Raw genomic sequence first — 19,235 nt, forward strand, 5'->3', positions numbered from 1 at the left:
AAGAATGGGAGGAAGAGACTAAGAGAAAAAATTGGTATTTTTCTAGACATTAAGACCTAAACTCTATGTCATGCTCCCTATCTTTTTTCTTTTTTGCTTTGTTGTTACTGTTTTAGTTTTAGTTTTTATAATGATAGTAGACACTCATTATCTACTTATAATATACTGGAAAAATACTATATACTCTTAATTGCATTTTCTATTGTAATTCTAGTATTATTCTTATGTTAGCTTATAAACTATATAGCTCAGCCAATTCTAATTATTGGTTAAAAATTAGAGCAAAAAGTTCAGTTTTTTTTCTTCTCTATTCATGTGATATGATTATGTTAGATCATGTTAATAATGCACAGAAAAAATAAAATTTTGTATTCTAAAGAAGCAAAACATACATCTTATTAGATTTTTCTATTAAATCTTTTCTTAGTTTCTTTTTGCTTTTACTAGTTTTACATATGTATGTTTCTTTTTTTATAGTAATCGAGTGAAACACATTATCTTGTTGGTTTAGCTTCTTTTGTCAGTGGAAGTATTAAATTTAATAGTTTATTAATTTATTACTGATTGTGCTACAGTACAAATGCAAGTTTATTTTCTGTTATCTCTTTTCCAGTAGTTTTAATATTGTTTTATAGTTGTTCTTAATTCGCTTTTAATTTCTTTTATATTGTAATTTATTTATTTATTGTATTTTTATTTGTTAATGTCCTTTACCAACTTAAATTTTTTCATAATAACAGATTCTACTTATCTGGTTTAGAGATCCTAAGTGATCTTCTTTGGACTTTTAGGATTTAGTTTAGTTAATTTCTTATTTGATTGTTTTGAGGCTTTTAAGTAATGGTTGTAATTAATTTTCCTTAATCGTTCCGATCTCCTTAATCCCTTTATGGATTTCTTTTTTCTCCTCCCCCCTTCTATGTATGTTTTATTTTATTATTTTTAGGTTTTCACCACACATGTCTATAAGGAATTAAAATCAACTTAGAATTTATGAGTCACATGCCTAACATAAGATGAACAAAGCTTACCAATGTAAGCTTCGTACGCCTCATATCTATGTTCATTTTAACATGCTAAGATAAAATGAATTCGGCATCTAGATTTAGATAATAAAATTGTGCTCTAATTTGGTCACCTTGCATGTAAAAGTTTTGAGTGCAACTTATATGGCTAGTTGGGGGTACCAATTAGGTTAGAATTATTTGCTCACGTCACATAGTAAATTAGATAAAAAAATATTCATTCTTTAAAATAAGTAGAATTGACTAGATTAATGTAATTTGATTAAGCTAGAAAAAGATTCGTTTACTTTAGTGGAATCTAGGTGAGCCTAGGCAGATAAGGATGCCTCCTCAAACCTTCTTAGTGATATTGAAGAAGGGAATATTAGGTTCTTTCCAAGGGATACAAAGCTGTGTATCCTTACTCTCTTATTTATATCGATATTTTTGGATGGCGACTCCACTTTTTCGATGATAACATGATAATTGTGGTTTTCTAGGTTCCCTAGAGCGAACGATTCATTTTGAAACTAGCCTAGTAAGAAGAGCAGTTTCTCAATACAGTGACATGGTTTAAAATCACTTAGGGCCCAAGTCTAAAAAACTATTGCACTTACACATTCTTACTATATGGCGAAGGGAATGAGAAATTTTTGAACTAACTAAAAAATACCGAGTATTAATTGGTAATTCATCTAATTAACTACTTTAGTACATTTCTAACCTTAATCTAAAAATTAAATCCGACAATCCTATATGAAAATATACATTCCTACTCCTACTAATTGAATTAATTAATGATTACTTTATTTCAAACTCACACGATGATTAATCTTGACCCCGTCCCTGAATGCTTTGCAACCTCCTCACTTTGTCGAGAAACTATTCTTCATACTAGGCTAATTTCAAAAAGAGTTGTTTGGTCTAGAGACCTTAAATACAATGATCATGTAACCATAGAAAAAATTAGAGTCACCACCTGAAATGTCAGTACAAATAGGAGAGCGAGGATGATGACTTTGTTCATATGCCTATTCTTCGCTAAAGAAAGCAGAGTTCTTGAACCCTTTTCATATTAGAATTAGATCCAATCAAACTAGGAGCTTCTTCCTGTCATTCCAGAACCGAGTAGGCCTTTGTTGATCAAGATTAACTAAGACCTAACCTTCATGTTATAAATGAACTCGAAGGTGTAATAGTCTCCATCTTGATAAAACCAACAAATAATTTCTGCCATGTAATCATGTCAGCTTTTTAAACGACGTAAGTCATCTTAGAGACTTCATCAGGGCTGATCCAATATGGGAAAAATCTTGCGTCCTTGGCAAATATTTCCACTGATATCTCATCTACCATTTCCTGGTTTGCCAACGTAATTTCCCACTTTTCTGCCTATGTGTTTTAATGATTTGGCTCATTTCACAGTCAAATTATGTTTTTCCTTATCTGCCTAATTTTCTTCCTATGTATCACTCATTCAAATCCTATAAAATAGTATATTAATTGTATTTCATTACTAATTTATCAATATATAATATAGGAAAGAAAAAGTTTTAAAATCTCGTCAATTATACCATTTATTAAATATCTCAATTTATTATTAGTTGAATTACAAACGTACAAGTTCTTAATAAAATTTTAATTATCTGAATTAAAAATACTTATGAGCTAAAATAATAATAATAGTTCGAATGGATAAACAATTAATAGTAAATAAGTTAAGTTATATTTAATCAAATTGTACATTAATTAGATTTACATGGAATTTAATTTTACTTTATTAATAACTAATTTTTTGATTGAGAAATATTATTTACTACTATTAAATGATAAAATAAAATATTATATGGATATGGTGATAGAAATGAACCAAGTATAAAATAAGAAGAAATTAAATTAATCATAGAACTCTAGTGATTAAGGAATTAATTAAAATATTTTGTACTCGTTTTTCTCTATTGACCCTTTTAGCGAACTTTACAGAGGTAAGCCGACCACGCGAGACCCAGGACTTAATTTTGCAAATTGTCACTCTTCCCACACGATAGATAATTGCATGGACCCGCACTTATATTTGTTTTACATATAAATAAATAAGCTCATTTTATAGTTAAAGAAAAGGAAATGTATTTATCTTATTTTTCTCTTTTGACATTGTGCTTTTCATTCAGAACACCAAATTGCACCGATCTTTATTATAATATAATTATAAAATTAATTTATAAATAAAATTTAATAAAATTTTAGATATTTAATATTTTTATCATATTTAAAAATAACAGGAAATTAAATATTTTTAGTTTTTCTAATTCAAATTAAGTTATTTTAAATTAAAATTAAAAGAATAGTAAATAAGATAAACTAAATAACAAAAAGTTAATTTTGTCTATTCATTTTAAAATTAAGAGTCGATGATAAGTTTCAAATTTGAGTTGTTGCGAATTGAAGTTGTAGTTGTCGACTGTTTTTTGAAAAATTATCAGTTATTTTTCAATAACAATGTCAAATACTATCAATTTTAAAAAGTTTTAAGTGGCTCATTCATGAAGCTAAAATTAATATCTAGTTGAAATTGAGTTACCAAAAATAATTTGTGTTCTCTTTCATATTTATTATTAAATTTAAAGATTAAATTATTTTTTATTTATAAATTGTGTCTTTTGACTAGATTGGCTGACAAAAAAAATCTAATGAAGAGAATTAAATATTATATAAAATTAAATTTAAGAGAGCATTTATTCAATTTTTAGAAAAATACTATCAAAATATTAATATAATAAAAAAATTAATTTCAAATCTCTTTTAAGACGAACGTACATTTTTAAGAAGATAAGTCACATGTAATTCTAAAAAGTTGTACCAAATTATATCATTTCGATTAGCATTTAAAAACAATGACTACATGATTTATGGTGAAGCACTTACATTAATAAATCATTCTTAATTTTTCTTTCCCTTTTGCTCTCTAGTTAGATTTAAATTTACTCTATCTATCTATTATTCACATCAGACCTTAAATTAATTTCTCTTGTTATTATTGTGTCATATACACCAAAATCATGATACATAAATCAAATTTCACAGAATTTTCCAAATTAAAAGGGAAGATTATTGTTTGGATTGATAAAAGACAATTGTAACTTTGAGTAAAAAGATAACTCGTATATAAATTTAAAAAAATGATTAAAAATTGAATATCAGGTAAAGAAAGTATAGCTCAGCTAATAATATTTTTTTTAAAAAGAATAGATCATATTCGAATAAAATAACTAATTATAAACTCGAGCATATAAAAATAAGTTGTAGCTATTATTAAAATATAAAAATAAGTTTCTAAATAATTTTAATTAAAATAAAAAAAGGAATAATTACTCTATTTTATGGAATGAATTGAAAATATTACTTCATATTATAAATCATATTGAACATGTAAAATAAAGAAATTAAAATATTTTAAAAGATAATATAAAATTAATATGAATATTATAGTACATAAAATAAATATACTTATCATTTTAATATCAAAAAAATAACTTAAGTAAATAAGATGTTTTAAAGACAAACTAAAAAGTTATTTTCTTTATTAAAGAAAACATGAAAAATATTATAATTAATTATGTTGAAAATTTTATGTGTCCAATGATATTTTTATTGTCCTGATTGATGGATAAAATATATTTTTTTTATGTTAAACATATATTTTCTAGTTAGAATATGACAATAACATTATCTAAATTTTTTTAATTTTCATTTGCAATTTTATTAAAGCTGTATTAATTTTCTTTTTTAATTTTCTAATCTCTTAATATGATTTTTTTTTAAACTTTTATTTTAAATTAAAATTAAGAATTATATCTGCAACCTATTTAGATTTGGAAGCATTTTCTGCCTTAACGTTAGGTGTGAAGAGTATATTAACCTTTAAACTATTTTTAGGTGCAAATAAACCTTTAAAGTATCCAAAAAATTGTAATTTAAAATACCGTTAAAATTTGTTGATGTGGCAGTTATCTTTATCATAATAAAAAAATGGACTTATCAGAACTGATATGTCAATTAAAAATTGGCTAACAATATCTATTAATACACTATAAAATAAAATAAATAATTTAAATTAAAAATAAAAAAGCTAAATATATATTTACATTCCTAAACTTATATCGATTAGTTAATTTAACACTTTAACTTTCGATTTAACCTAACAGATACTTTAACGTTTGATGTGAAATTCGATTCATTCATGTACCCCGTACCTTAGAGTGTTGTCATCCTAGAAACCTGCCATAAGCTACTCCTTATCTAAGCATCCTATCCTCGCCCTGGCATCCACTTTCACCTTCATTGGATCGCTTCTCTAAGCCAAGCTATCACATATCTTATTCACAAAAAAATACTATATGCCTATAAATGAAAGTGCGTCAAATCACAAAGTACATATTTATACTTTCCCCTAATTGTTATAGCCACTATTTTTGTGTGTGTTATTAAAACCAATTAAAAAAAGTCACATAAGAACAGCAAAAGTACGAAAAATAACTCCCACAAATAAAAAGAACTAGTCTAAATTAGAGAAAAAATAGTTGTCTATGCATCTAAATAAAAGGATCTAATAACAATCAATCTTTAACAGTGATAATAACATAAAGAGTGTTTTATGCTAAAAAATAAGTAGAGTTGTATATATACTTCTTAATGATATATAATTTTAATGGCCTTAAAAACTACATGAGTATCCAAATGGGCCATACCTATAGCTGTTCAGGTTATGCATTACACCCTATATGTTTGGGGTACTGCTAATCAGCCTGCTCTAAAAACTCGGTCCAGGTAATCGTAACATGAATAGGAATATCATTGGTGATTATCATAAAATAGCTATAGAAAGATATTTACGTCCCTGAACTTGTATCGATTAGTCAATTTAACACTTTAACTTTCGATTTAATCTAACATACACATGAATTTTACTTTTTTTTTGGTAATATCTGAACACCTTTATTTTTTTGGTAATACACATGAATATATATATACATGAATTTATTTTGGTAATATTTGTCTATAATGCAGTATACGTGGAGGTATTGAATAAAGATACATGTCAAAAAGTGTTAAAGTGTCACAAAAAGAGCAAGTTCGAGTGTCTATTGGCTTTTAAATTGAAAGTTTTTTTAACTGATTAAATGACCAAAGTTCAAGGTATAAATATGCATTTGGCCAAAATAAAATAAAAAAACATGCATAATACATTAAATAGTAAAAAAAATAATTTTTATTAAAATAAATTAAAAAAATACAATTACTTTTTCTAGCCTTACCGAACCTCCACTATCATTGGCCATTGTTACCACTACCACTTACCACCACCATCGCGGATCTAATAAAGAAACTTAGTTTAAGACCATTCATATTCATTGATCTCAATAGAGAGCCCCATGAAACACTAATCTAACTAATGAGAACAGTTGATCACCTATGTATCTGATATAAATTAGTTTAAGGCCATTTATGTAATAGGACTAGTACTCATATTCAATATTCTTGTTTTCTGAACTTTGATTTGCAATTCTTTAGTGCTTTTTCTTTGTTACTTTCTACTATAATTGCAATAAAAAGATTATCAAGAGCTCATCCTCCCAAAACCTACTAGCTTGAATTTAAACGATGAAACACAAAGTACAACAAGAAAATTTCTTTGTTGTTTTGGGTCATATGTGACCCTTTATGACCACTTATTATAAGCTCTCTTAGCATGGATGTATAAAGAAGTATAACTGCTTTTTGAGAGGTGGTCATTTCTTCCTTGCTTCTCTCTTTTCCACCATAGAAAAATCAAGATTTTGGTTTCTTTATAGCTCTTTTTTATGTACAAGTCAAACATGAATCTTTATTAAGAACTGCTTTCAGGAATTAAATATTATAAATAAATAAATAAAAATATATATATATATATGTGTGTGTGTGTGCGCGCGCGCGCATTGCATTTGACTGCAACCTATAGTATAAATAACCTTTCCTCTGATTGGAAAAAGAAAAATATAGTGGCCAACTAAGTTATACTTGATATTCAATGAGAAGGTCTTAAAACAAGATTCAATTTTTGAACACTTAGAAATTGTATGATTGGTTGAAATCTAATATCCTTTTTCATCATTGAATTGTTGCAGTCTGAATAGAACTATACTAATTTGACGAAGTAAACACATGCTTCTGAGACTGGTTCCATATAAAGAATGTAGCAAAATTATAAATTGTATATCAAATAATACAAGCAATTTCATTTCTGAGATTTATTCTTCTTAGATTTAAATGGGACGGGGAAAGAAAGAAGAAGAAGAACAGGGAAAAGGAGAATTAATGGTGATAATTATTTTGTTAATCTAATAGACTCACTATTAGCCACATCATCTTTAAGTAATTGTGATAATTATTTTATTACGTCGAAAAGCTTAAATTACAGGTTCTTAATAATTTAAGAGTTTATTTACTTTTAAAAATAGTTGAAGGACTAATCCGCTATCGCATTAAACATTAGGGCCAAAAGTATACCTTTTCCCTTTAGTTTTAATGAGAAGAATTAGTTTTTTCTTTGTTATCTTTTATCTTAAATAGTTGAAAGCCTCAGTTTATTTCTATTAGTTTTTTAATCACCAAAATTGGTAATTAAAATTCAGTTTGATGTATCGTTTATGATATGTTGAAAAATTAAATTGATATCAAATTCATTAATTTGGATGCATAAATTATTTGAATTATGTATATTAATTTAATTTTCAATTAATTTTTATCTTGAATTTAGTTGTATATATTATTTTCATTATGTGTATTAATTACTAAAAAGTAATAAATAATTGAATCAGCTACCTATGATTTTTCTAACAAATCAATAAATAAAAAAAGATCTATTTATGATTTTTTCTATAAAAGAATTCAAGGAAATTAGAAAATTTACAAAAATTAATTATTTTAGAAAAGTTTAATACTTGATAATAAGTTTAAGAACTGAATTTTATATTAAATTAAAGTTATAATAAATATAAGGACCAAATTAAGCTCTTTGACTGATAAGAAAAAAATGACAAAAAGAGTTAATAATTAACGAGAGCAACTATTATGGAGGCATTGTTGTACTTCTTAAAAAGCAAAATTGAACTTGTAAATTTGTCTAGATTTTAGTAAGATAAAAGTAATTAACTCATATTTATATACAAATGTATTAATATTTAGATATATTCTTTTGATAGAAGAATGTTGTTATTAATAATTAATATAAAATTAATAAAATTGAGCAATACAATTGTATTAATTAGTAAAATATATATTTTAAAAATATAAGAGAAATTAGAGTATTAAGGATAATGTAAATTATTTTACCAAATTTTAGAAAATATGATTATATTATAATGCTAAAGAGTTATTTTGAATTACAAATATATAAAAAAAAGAACTTGAACTTAAGATCTTGCTGAAATTAGTATATGCAACTAATTCTTTTATTTTATTTTCTGATGTAAGAACTTAAATGGAATTACATGCCAACAATTATATGTAACAATTGCTACCATATATTTTCTTTTCAATACATTGTAAAGGTAATTCCAAAACTAATACAATCTAAGTTTCAATAAATAAATGATGAAACTCGTTAGCTTATCTATTGATAAGATAATACAATTTTTCTTAAACGATGTTAAATCTTAAAATTTATTTAGGAATCGCAGTTGGACCGATATTTCTAGGTACCTGACTCGATTGGACCGTTATGTAATATGTTCGAGTAATTTATACTTGTCAGTTTGAATATGAACACTCAAATACTTGCTCTGAACACGATTATTAAAACAGATACAGGTATATAGTATTCAATTTCGGTATCTGATACTCGGTTAAATGATATACATATATATCGTGTATGAAATAAAATAATTAAAAATAAAATTATAAGGTTTTGTTTAAAATTACGTATAATATTTTTGTACTTTTTATTAATTAATCTTAGAATTTAATTATTGTAAACGAGTACTTATTTAATTTTTTGAATATTTATATAAACAGATATTTAACGGGCAGGATATCCGATATCTATTTAAATATCTAAAAATTTATTTTATAGCTATATATATATTAAATGAGTTTTTAAGGAGTTCATATAGTATATATGTATGTATTTTTATTCGAATTTAGACAAATTTAAATATCAAAAATAATTTTTTAAATGAATTTAAAACAGATTTAAATATATATATTTTTAATCGAATTTGGATTTAGATTTTCTTAAATAGATGAAATATCTGTGGTCACTCTTAATCTTGTTGGGTTAAAAAAAAACTATTGAATTAGCTTGCAAACAAAAAAGAAATAGAAAACATTGTAGAGGGCATATGTGCAAAATTTCTGAACAGAAATTAATTAACCTCACATAATAGAGATCCGCATTTTCAAAACTTTGACAAAAGACCCACTCCACTGGCATCGGCGATTAAACGCAAGCAACCGCATTAGAAGAATATCCCAATCGCTAATAAAAAGTAATTCAAATTAGAAGAAAAAAAGAAGAAGAAACTAGTCGTTGGGGCTCACAAATTCAAATGGTATATATATTGGGTCACAACACAAGTTGTCCATTTTTCTTCACAAAAGACAAACAAATCTCTTCTTCTTCCTCCTCAATTCTCTCTATTTCTCTCTCTAAACGTTCCTCCCTCTTTCTCTCTCTCAATGCTCCTCTCTCTCTCTCTCTCTTTCTCTGATTCTGTTTGAAAAGCTTGCTGTGCATAGATCTGCATGTACTTATCTTGAGAATTCCGTGAGTATTGTTTTTATTTGTTGAATTTATTTCCTTAAAATCGAAGCTTTAAATGGTTACAAATTGAAGGAAATGCTGTGTTTCATGATCTTTTCCTTTATGTAAATTGGATACGATTATTTTAGAAATGGCAGGTTATACTTACCAAATGATTTGTCTCTCTGTTACTAACTTTCCTTTTTCTTTTCCTTTACAAACTTTTGGTGTTGTTTTGTTATATTAGATGCTATTTTCTTTCTTTTTCTTCTTAGATTTTCTTACGATTGAATTAATTTCTTTATTTGAGACGAGTGTATCGATTGCTTAATCTGGATCTGTTGCTACTACTTATCAAAATTGAAAATTATTATGATAATTAGACAATAAAGGAGGTTTTTTTATTGGTGGAAAATGTAAATCACTTGATTTTGTAGTTTCCTTTTGTAACTTTAGTAACCGATCTTTGAGTACTGGCCTGGATGCAGACCCCGCAGAGAGACTTTACGATTAAGAATTTTTTATTAGATATTTATAATGAAAATGTTAGGGACCTGCTGAACTCAGAGATCTAAGAATTTTAGATGACTTTCTTCCTTTCTTTCTTTTTTTTTCTGAATGAGTAGATTTTCTAATAGGTGTTCTCTTGACTATATTTTGTGGTTCTCATATGCAGAAAGGTGCTGTGGTCGAGAAGTTGGTAGAAGAAACAACAACCAATGATTAGCATTTGAGGCATCTTATAAAGTATGTGTGACTAGTGAAGAACTGTATCTTTGCGTTGGCCTTTCTATAATCACCCATGATTTTTAGAATTTTATAGACCTTGCTGGAAGTGAAAGAGCTTCACAGACACATGCAGATGGGGCGAGGCTCAGAGAAGGCGATCATATCAATCTTAGTTTGATAACTCTCACAACTGTGATAAGAAAGCTCAGTTCGAACTTGAATATTAGCATAGTTTTTGATTGTCAAGTTTTATCTCATATCTTGCTTTTTTCTCCAACTTTTACGTGTAGAATATATCCTTCGTCATACTGATACTTGCATGTTATAATGGATTCTAAGATAACACCTAAGCAAGTTCCATAAGTACTTGTCCGATTCCTGTTGACTACATACTGAATTTCTTTTTTACTTGCAGTGTTGCGAAAAGAAGCGGTCATATACCTTACGGGGACTCCAGCTTCCCGGCAAGTTTTGGAAAATGAGATTGAAAACAGAGCACCAGAAAATGAAGACTTCATTTCATATCCGGTGAGACCCAGCCAGAGTCTGTGAAAGAGACTTCTATAATATGTGGAGACGTTTCATCAAAGGAAGGAACTCCAGGCTATCGTCATTCTATTTCAGGTAATATGAAGAAAATGCAGAAGATGGTTTAGAATGACACATTAATTGCAGCTGTTAATATCCATTGAATGCTTAAACTAATTTTCTTTTATGTCTTGCTTAAACTAGCTCGAGCAATGAGACGTGAAAGAGAGTTTCTCGCAAAGAGGTTGACTTCACGTTTAAATGAAAGTGCTGAGATAGTAGTAAAGCTTGTAGGATTATGTGAGAATTCCATTTGAGCTAAATTTTGCACTACCAATGATAATGGGACTGGATTACGGGTGGAACCCAATGTCAAACCTTCTACATTTCTGACAATTACATTTTTCATTTGTAAGTATTTCCTATTTCTGTACTTGTAAATGAATTTTAGAGGTTTTTTCTCCATGCATCATTTGTTTTATCTTTACTTTTGCTCAAAATTATGGTGTGACCAATGGGCATGGATATGGCAATCTTAATATTTTAATAACAAAAGAATTGATTTATCTTCTTTCCATATGATCTATTATTTCCTCTGTTTTCCACTTGTGAATTGTAAAATACCAAACAGTTTTAATTGATGTTTCCTTTTCTCCTTTCCTGTCAAGAATACCAACAATATTAGTAAACATTACAAATTTCTACAAGTGTGACTCTGCAATAAAAACTAAGTTATACAATAATTTTGTGTCTTTTTTAAGTCCTTTAATCGTCTGCATTCTTCCTTTATAATTTGTATCCATCATAATTAGATAAATTGGCTACTTTCGGGGCATTGTAGAAGAAAAACTACTACTTCAGGACCCATACCTACCGATAATGGTAATAGGTTGTTTCTTATCATCTTTACTTCTTTCTTTTTATATTTCTTAATGAGTTCAAATTACATTACTGCATTATAATTGTGTGTAGTCTGAATTGAAACAAACATATGAGTAGTAGTAATTAAGAGTCCATTAGAATCTAATAAAATTTATTAAAGAAAATATGGCTTATAACTGAAGATAATTAAAATTTCCATTACAATAGTCATAATATTGTTTGAGGCATACATTTGTGATATAGTAATCGAGTATAACACTCTATTTTGTTGGTTTAGCTTCTTTTATCGGTGGAAATATTAAATTTAATAGTTTATTAATTTATTACTGATTGTGCTACAGTTCAAATGCAAGTTTATTTTCTGTTATCTCTCTTCCAATAGTTCTAATATTATTTTATAGTTGTTCTTAATTCGCTTTTAATTTCTTTTATTTTATAATTTATATGTTTATTTGCATTTTTATTTGTTAATGTCCTTTACTAATCTAAATTTTTTCATAATGACAGATTATACTTATCCGGTTTAGAGATCCTAAGCGATCTTCTTTAGACTTTTAGGATTAGTTTTTAGTTAATTAATTAGTTTTTCTTATTTCATTGTTTTGAGGCTTTTAAGCCATGGTTGTAATTAATTTTCCTTAATCGTCCCGATCTCCTTAACCCCTTTTTGGATTTTTTTTTTCTCCTCCCCCCTTCTATGTATGTTCTTTTTATTATTTTTAGATATTCACCACACATGTCTATAAGGGAATAAAACCAACTTAGACTTTATAAGTGATCACCCCACCTGGCTAACATAAGATGAACAAAGCTTACCAATGTAAGCTTCGTATGCCTCATATCTATGTTCATTTTTAACATGCTAAGCTAAAATGAATTCAGCACCTAGATTTAGGTAATAAAATTATACTTTAATTTGGTCACCTTGCATGTAAAAGTTTTGAGTGCAACTTATAGGATTAGTTGGAGGTACTAATTAGGTTAGAATTATTTGCTCACATCATAGTAAATTAGATAAAAAAATATTTATGCTTTAAATTAAGTAGAATGACTAGATTAGTGTAATTTAATTAAGCTAGAAAACGATTCATTTACTTTAGTGGAATCTAGGTGAGCCTAAGCAGATAGGGATGCCTCTTCAAACCTTCTATGTGATATTGAAGAGGGGAATATTAGGCTCTTCGCAAGGGATGCAAAGCTGTGTATCCTTACTCTCTTATTTATCTCGATATTTTTAGGTGGCGACTCCACTTTTTCGATGATAACATGATAATTGTGGTCTTCTAGGTTCCCTAGAGCAAACGATTTATTTTGAAATGTGCCTAGTATGAAGAGCAGTTTCTCAACACAGTGACGTGGTTTAAAATCATTTGGGGCCTAAGTCTAAAAACTATTGCACTTACACACATTCCTACTATATGGCGAAGGGGATAGAAATTTTTTGAACTAACTAAAAAATACTCGGTATTAATTGGTAATTCATCTAGTTAACTAATACATTTCTAATCTTAATCTAAAAATTCAATCCTACAATCCTATAAGAAAATATACATTCCTACTCCTACTAATTGAATTAATTAATGATTACTCTATTTCAAACTCACACAACGATTAATCTTGATCCTAGCCCCGAGTGATTTGCAACCTCCTCACTGTGTCGAGAAATTCTTCTTCATACTAGGCCAATTTCAAAAAGAGTCATTCTGCCTAGAGACCTAGAATACAATGATCATATAGAAAAAATTAGAGTCGCCACCCGAAATGTTAGTACAAATAGGAGAGCGAGGATGATGTTCATATGCCTATTCTTCACTAAAGAAAGCAGAGTTCTGGAAGCCTTTTCATATTTGAAATGGATCCAATCAAACTAGGAGCTTCTTCCTGTCATTCCAGAACCCAGTAGGCCTTTGTTGATCAAGATCAACTAAAATCCTAACCTTCATGTTAAACATGAACTCGAAGGTGTAATAATGACAGATTCTAACCTAAATTTTTCATAATGACAGATTCTAATAGTTCTCGCATTTTTTAGGTTGATTTTTGCTGAGGCGAAGGTTATGAAGAAACCTAGAAAAGGTGCTTTAAGAAATACAGTTGATCGATAAGCGTGTCAACTAGCTATTCTATAAAAAACTAAGAGAAAACTGAAAATAAACCAAGGACCAACACCTATTTTATTTAATCTCTCAGAGAGTCAAACAAGATACTGGAAGTATTTTAATTTCTTTTCTAAACTAAAACATCATTCTCTAACTTCTAGATTTTTTCGAGATGACTCTTTGTCATTAACCCAGATACATTACAAAAGGAAAAGAGTCTACCAACTAGAATCTTCTTCGAGTGAAACATCTGCAAATTAGGAGGTTGAAGGGTCTTCTCTGAGCATTGAAGATTTTTCATTCTCTGAATAATTGCACCATAACCACCCACCCAAAAGCTTCAAAACTACAATTTTAAATGCGAAAAAGGAACTAAAAAGGCACTCTTGAACAAAGAACCTAAAAGGTTTCCATTCTACTGAGAAAAGAGAAATGAGAGAGAGAGAGTAAATGTATTTCATGCTCTCGGAGTTTAATGAAAAAGACCTGCCATATGGAATCTTAATCTTGTGCTTATTATTTTCCTTTTCCCTTCTTTTTTAACAATATTTAATTAATCATATAAACTTTTTCACCTTATTAATAAAATAGTTTATATTCGATATGGTTTAGTGCTAATTTTTTTGGTATTTTAGTTCTAGTATTTTATTAGGACTAGTTTTTTTTGTTAAAATAGTAAAAACTGAAATATACAGATGACTAGTGTTTTTACCATTATAGGGAAATATATATTAGTTTCATGTAATTTCAACAGTTAACTAATAAAAGAAGGGGTAAATTACACGAACAGTCCTTCAACTTTAGGGCTACTATCAGTAAAGTTTCTAAATCTTAATTTGTATCACTAAACCTCTTGGACTTTAATTAGAGTATCATTGCCATCCAACTCTGTTAAGACTGATAAATGGAAAATTGACGGTACAACACCTAAGCTTTTTTAAAAGAAAAATTAATTCCAACTTATTCAACTGGATACATCAACTCATTAATGGATCTTAAGCTTATGTGAGTCAAATTGCACATTACCGTTACCATTTTTCTCATTTCTTCTCTTCCACTCCTCTCTCATCTATTACACTCTTTCTAGATCACTAATGCATTTGAAAAATTGATGTAATAAGAGTAAATTAGTTTAATCATTACCATGTAATCATGTCAGCTTTTTAAATGACGTAAGTCATTTTTGTCCCTATTTACGAACAATACAAAATACATGATATCTTGATGACTAACATCATTTAAAAAGATTGATGTAATAAGAGTAAATTAGTTTTAATCACTGACATGTAATCATGTTAGCTTTTTAAACGATGTAAGTGATTTTTGCTTCTGTATCTTAGAGTGCTGTCATTCTAGAAGCGTGCCAGAATTTCTGCCCTCATCGGATCATTTTTCTAGGCCAGACTGTCACATGCCCACTAGTTTTCTCGTTGTTCTTATAACAACCTAGAACCAGATCACATTGAGATATTCTCCGTTTGGCCCCCACTGGCCTCACGGTTTTGTCGCGTTGGTATATTCGAGAACCTAGTGGAGGTCACCTATCTTGAAATTTCTCTGAATCAAGCAGGTTTAACTTTAGAGTTCCTATAACTCTACAGCCAAACAATCAAAGGCGCCTCTTTACATATATGTTATCAACCATTCTCTGTCCCGTTTCAATATGCAATCCGATTCATTCATGTACCCCGTACCTTAGAGTGTTGTTATCCTAGAAGCCTGTCATAAGCTGCTCCTTGTCCAAGTATTCTATCCTTGCCCTGGCATCCACTTTCGCCCTCATCGTATCGCTTCTCTAGGCCAAGCTGTTACATATCTTCTTCATAAAAAAATAATATATGCCTATAAATGAAAGTGTGTCAAATCATAGAGTACGTATTTATACTTTCCCCAAATTGTTTTAGCCACTATTTTTGTGTGTGTTGTTAAAACCAATTAAAAAAAGCCACACAAGAGCAGAAAAAGTACGGAAAATAACTCCCACAAATAAAAAGAACTAGTCTACATTAGAGAAAAGACAGTTATCTATGCATCTAAACAAAAGGATCTAATAATAATCATTCTTTAACGGCGATAATAACATAAAGAGTGTTTTATGCTAAAAAATAAGTAGAGTTTTTGTATATACTTCTTGATGATATATAATTTTAATGGCCTTAAAAACTACATGAGTATCCAAATGGGCCATACCTATAGCGGTTCAGGTTATGCATTACACCCTATATGTTTGGGGTACTGCTAATAAGCCTGCTCAAAAAACTCGGTCCAGGTAATCGTAATATGAATAGGAATATCATTGGTGATTATCATAAAATAGCTATAAAAAGATATTTATGTTCCTGAACTTGTATCGATTAGTCAATTTAACATTTTAACTTTTGATTTAATCTAACAGACAAATGTATTTTACTTTTTTTGGTAATATCTAAACACCTTTAACTTTCAATTTAACCTAACATATATATATACATAAACTTTATTTTGGTAATATTTTCCTTTTATGCGGTATACGTGGAGGTATTGAATGAAGATACATGTTAAAAAGTGTTAAAGTATCACAAAAAGAGCAAGTTCGAATGTCTATTAGCTTAAATTGAAAGTTAGTGTTTTTAACTGATTAAATGACTGAAGTTCAAGATATAAATATGCATTTGGCAAAAATAAAATAAAAGTAATATGCATAATACATTAAATAGTAAAAAAATACAATTACTTTTTCTAGCTTTACCGGACCTCCACCATCACTGGCCATTGTTAACACTACCACTTACCACCACAACCGCTGGTTTAACAAAGAAACTTAGTTTAAGTTCATATTCATTGATCTCAATAGAGAGCCCTATGAAACACTAATCCAACTAATGAGAACAGTTGATCATTCCTTCGTTGCTTCTCTCCTTTCCACCACAAAAAAAATAAAAATTTTGGTTTCTCTAGAGCTCTCTTTTATGTACAAGTCAAACATGAATCTTTGTAAAAAACTGCTTTCAGGAATTAAATACACACACACACACACACACACATATACATACATATATATGTATATGTGTGTGCATTGCATTTGGCTGCAACTTTTTCTAGTATAAATAACTTTTCCTCTAACTAGAAAAAGAAAAAATATAGTGGCCAACTAAGTTATATTTGATATTCAATGAGGAGGTCTTAAAATAAGATTTAGTTTTTGAACACTTACAAACTGTATGATTGCTTGAAATCTGATATCCTTTTTCATCATAAAAATGCATTGTTGCAATCTGAATAGAACTATACTAATTTGACGAAGTAAACACATGCTTCTAGGTCTGGTTCCATATAAAGAATGTAGCAAAATTATAAATTGTATATCAAATAATACAAGCAATTTCATTTCTGAGGTTTATTCTTCTTACATTTAAATGGGACAAGGAAAGAAAGAAGAAGAAGAAGAATAGAGAAAAGGAGAATTAATGGTGATAATTATTTTGTTAATCTAATATACTCACTATTAGCCACATCAGCTTCTAGTAGTTGTGATAATTATTTTATTACGTCGAAGAGCTTAAATTACAGGTTTTAACAATTTAAGAGTTTATTTATATTTAAAAAATAGTTTAAGGGCTAATCCGCTATCGCATTAAACATTAGGGCCAAAAGTATACCTTTTCCCTTTAGTTTTAATGAGAAGAATTAGTTTTTTTCTTTTGTTATCTTTTATCTTAAATAGTTGAAAACCTCAGTTTATTTATATTATTTTCATACACAACTAATTCCAACACTTACTACCATTACCACATACATCTTAGTTTTTTAATCACCAAAATTAGTAATTAATTTTCAGTTTGATATATCCCCTATGATATGTTGAAAAAATTAAATTGATATCAAATTCGTTAATTTGGATGCATAAATTATTTGCATTATGTATATTAATTTAACTTTGAATTAATTTTTATCTTTGAATTTAGTTCTATATATTATTTTCATTATGTGTATTAATTACTAAAAAGTAATAAATAATTGAATGAGCTACCTATGATTTTTCTAACAAATCAATAAATAAAAAAAGATCTATTTATGATTTTTTTCTATAAAAGAATTCAAGAAAATTAGAAAAATTTACAAATATAATTATTTTTAATACTTGATAATAAGTTTAAGAACTGAATTTAACTTTCCACTATATTAAATTAAACTTATAATAAGGACCAAATTAAGCTCTTTGACTGATAAGAAAAAAATGACAAAAAGAGTTAATAATTAACGAGAGCAAATATTTTGGAGGCATTATTGTACTTCTTAAAAAGCAAAATTGGACTTGTAGATTTTTCCAGATTTTAGTAAGATAATAGTAATTAACTCATATTTATATACAAATATATTAATATTTAGATATATTCTTTTGATAGAAGAATGTTGTTATTAATAATTAATATAAAATTAACAAAATTGAACAATGCAATTATATTAATTAGTAAAATATATATTTTAATAATATAAGAGAAACTAGAGTATTAAGGATAATGTAAATTATTTTACCAAAATTATTTTACCAATGTTAATAAACTTTACAAATTTCTACCAGTATGACTCTGCAATAAAAACTGAGTTATTAAATACTTGTAACACTTTTGTATCTTATCGTAAGTCCTTTAACTGTTTGCGTTCTTCCTTTATCATTTGTGTTATCCATCATTAATTAAATAAATTGGCTACTTTCTAGACATTGTAGAAGAAAAACTGCTACTTCAGGATCCATACCCACTAGTAATAGGCTGTTTCTTTCCCAGCTTTATCTATGTTCATTTTAACATGCTAAGATAAAATGAATTCAGCACCTAGATTTAGGTAATAAAATTGTACTCTAATTTGGCCACCTTGCATGTAAAAGTTTTGAGTGCAACTTATAGGGCTAATTGGGGGTACCAATTAGGTTAGAATTATTTGCTAACATCACATAGTAAATTAGATAAAAAAAAATTCATGCTTTAAAATAAGTAAAATTGACTAGATTAATATAATTTGATTAAGCTAGAAAAAGATTCGTCTACTTTTGTGCAATCTAGGTGAGCCTAGGCAGATAGGGATGCCTCCTCAAACCTTCTCTATGATATTGAAGAGGGGAATATTAGCCTCTTCGAACGATTCATTTTGAAACGAGCCTAGTATGAAGAGCGGTTTCTCAACACAGTGACGAGGTTTAAAATCACTTGGAGCCTAAGTTTAAAAACTTTTGCA

The 19,235-nt window shown here is 28.1% G+C and overlaps 2 long non-coding RNA genes across 3 annotated transcripts in view; both read left to right on the forward strand.

Moving 5' to 3' along the window:
• Positions 1–12,638, forward strand: part of LOC107262553 — a 76,527-nt gene extending 63,889 nt beyond the window's left edge. Inside the window, exons 7-8 of one of the 2 annotated variants that reach the window (XR_007217352.1) lie at positions 11,853–11,922; positions 12,430–12,638. This is a non-coding gene — a long non-coding RNA (uncharacterized LOC107262553). The remainder of the gene's footprint in view (positions 1–11,852; positions 11,923–12,429) is intronic. The other variant, XR_007217353.1, reaches the window with a different exon arrangement.
• On the forward strand, positions 9,485–11,383 carry LOC107261890. Its single transcript, XR_001535802.3, has 3 exons — positions 9,485–9,807; positions 10,460–11,136; positions 11,245–11,383. It is a non-coding gene; the product is annotated as an uncharacterized LOC107261890 (long non-coding RNA).
• Positions 12,639–19,235: the final 6,597 nt, after the last annotated feature.

This window comes from Ricinus communis, chromosome 9 (genome assembly GCF_019578655.1).
Source record: "Ricinus communis isolate WT05 ecotype wild-type chromosome 9, ASM1957865v1, whole genome shotgun sequence".
NCBI lineage: Eukaryota > Viridiplantae > Streptophyta > Magnoliopsida > Malpighiales > Euphorbiaceae > Ricinus > Ricinus communis.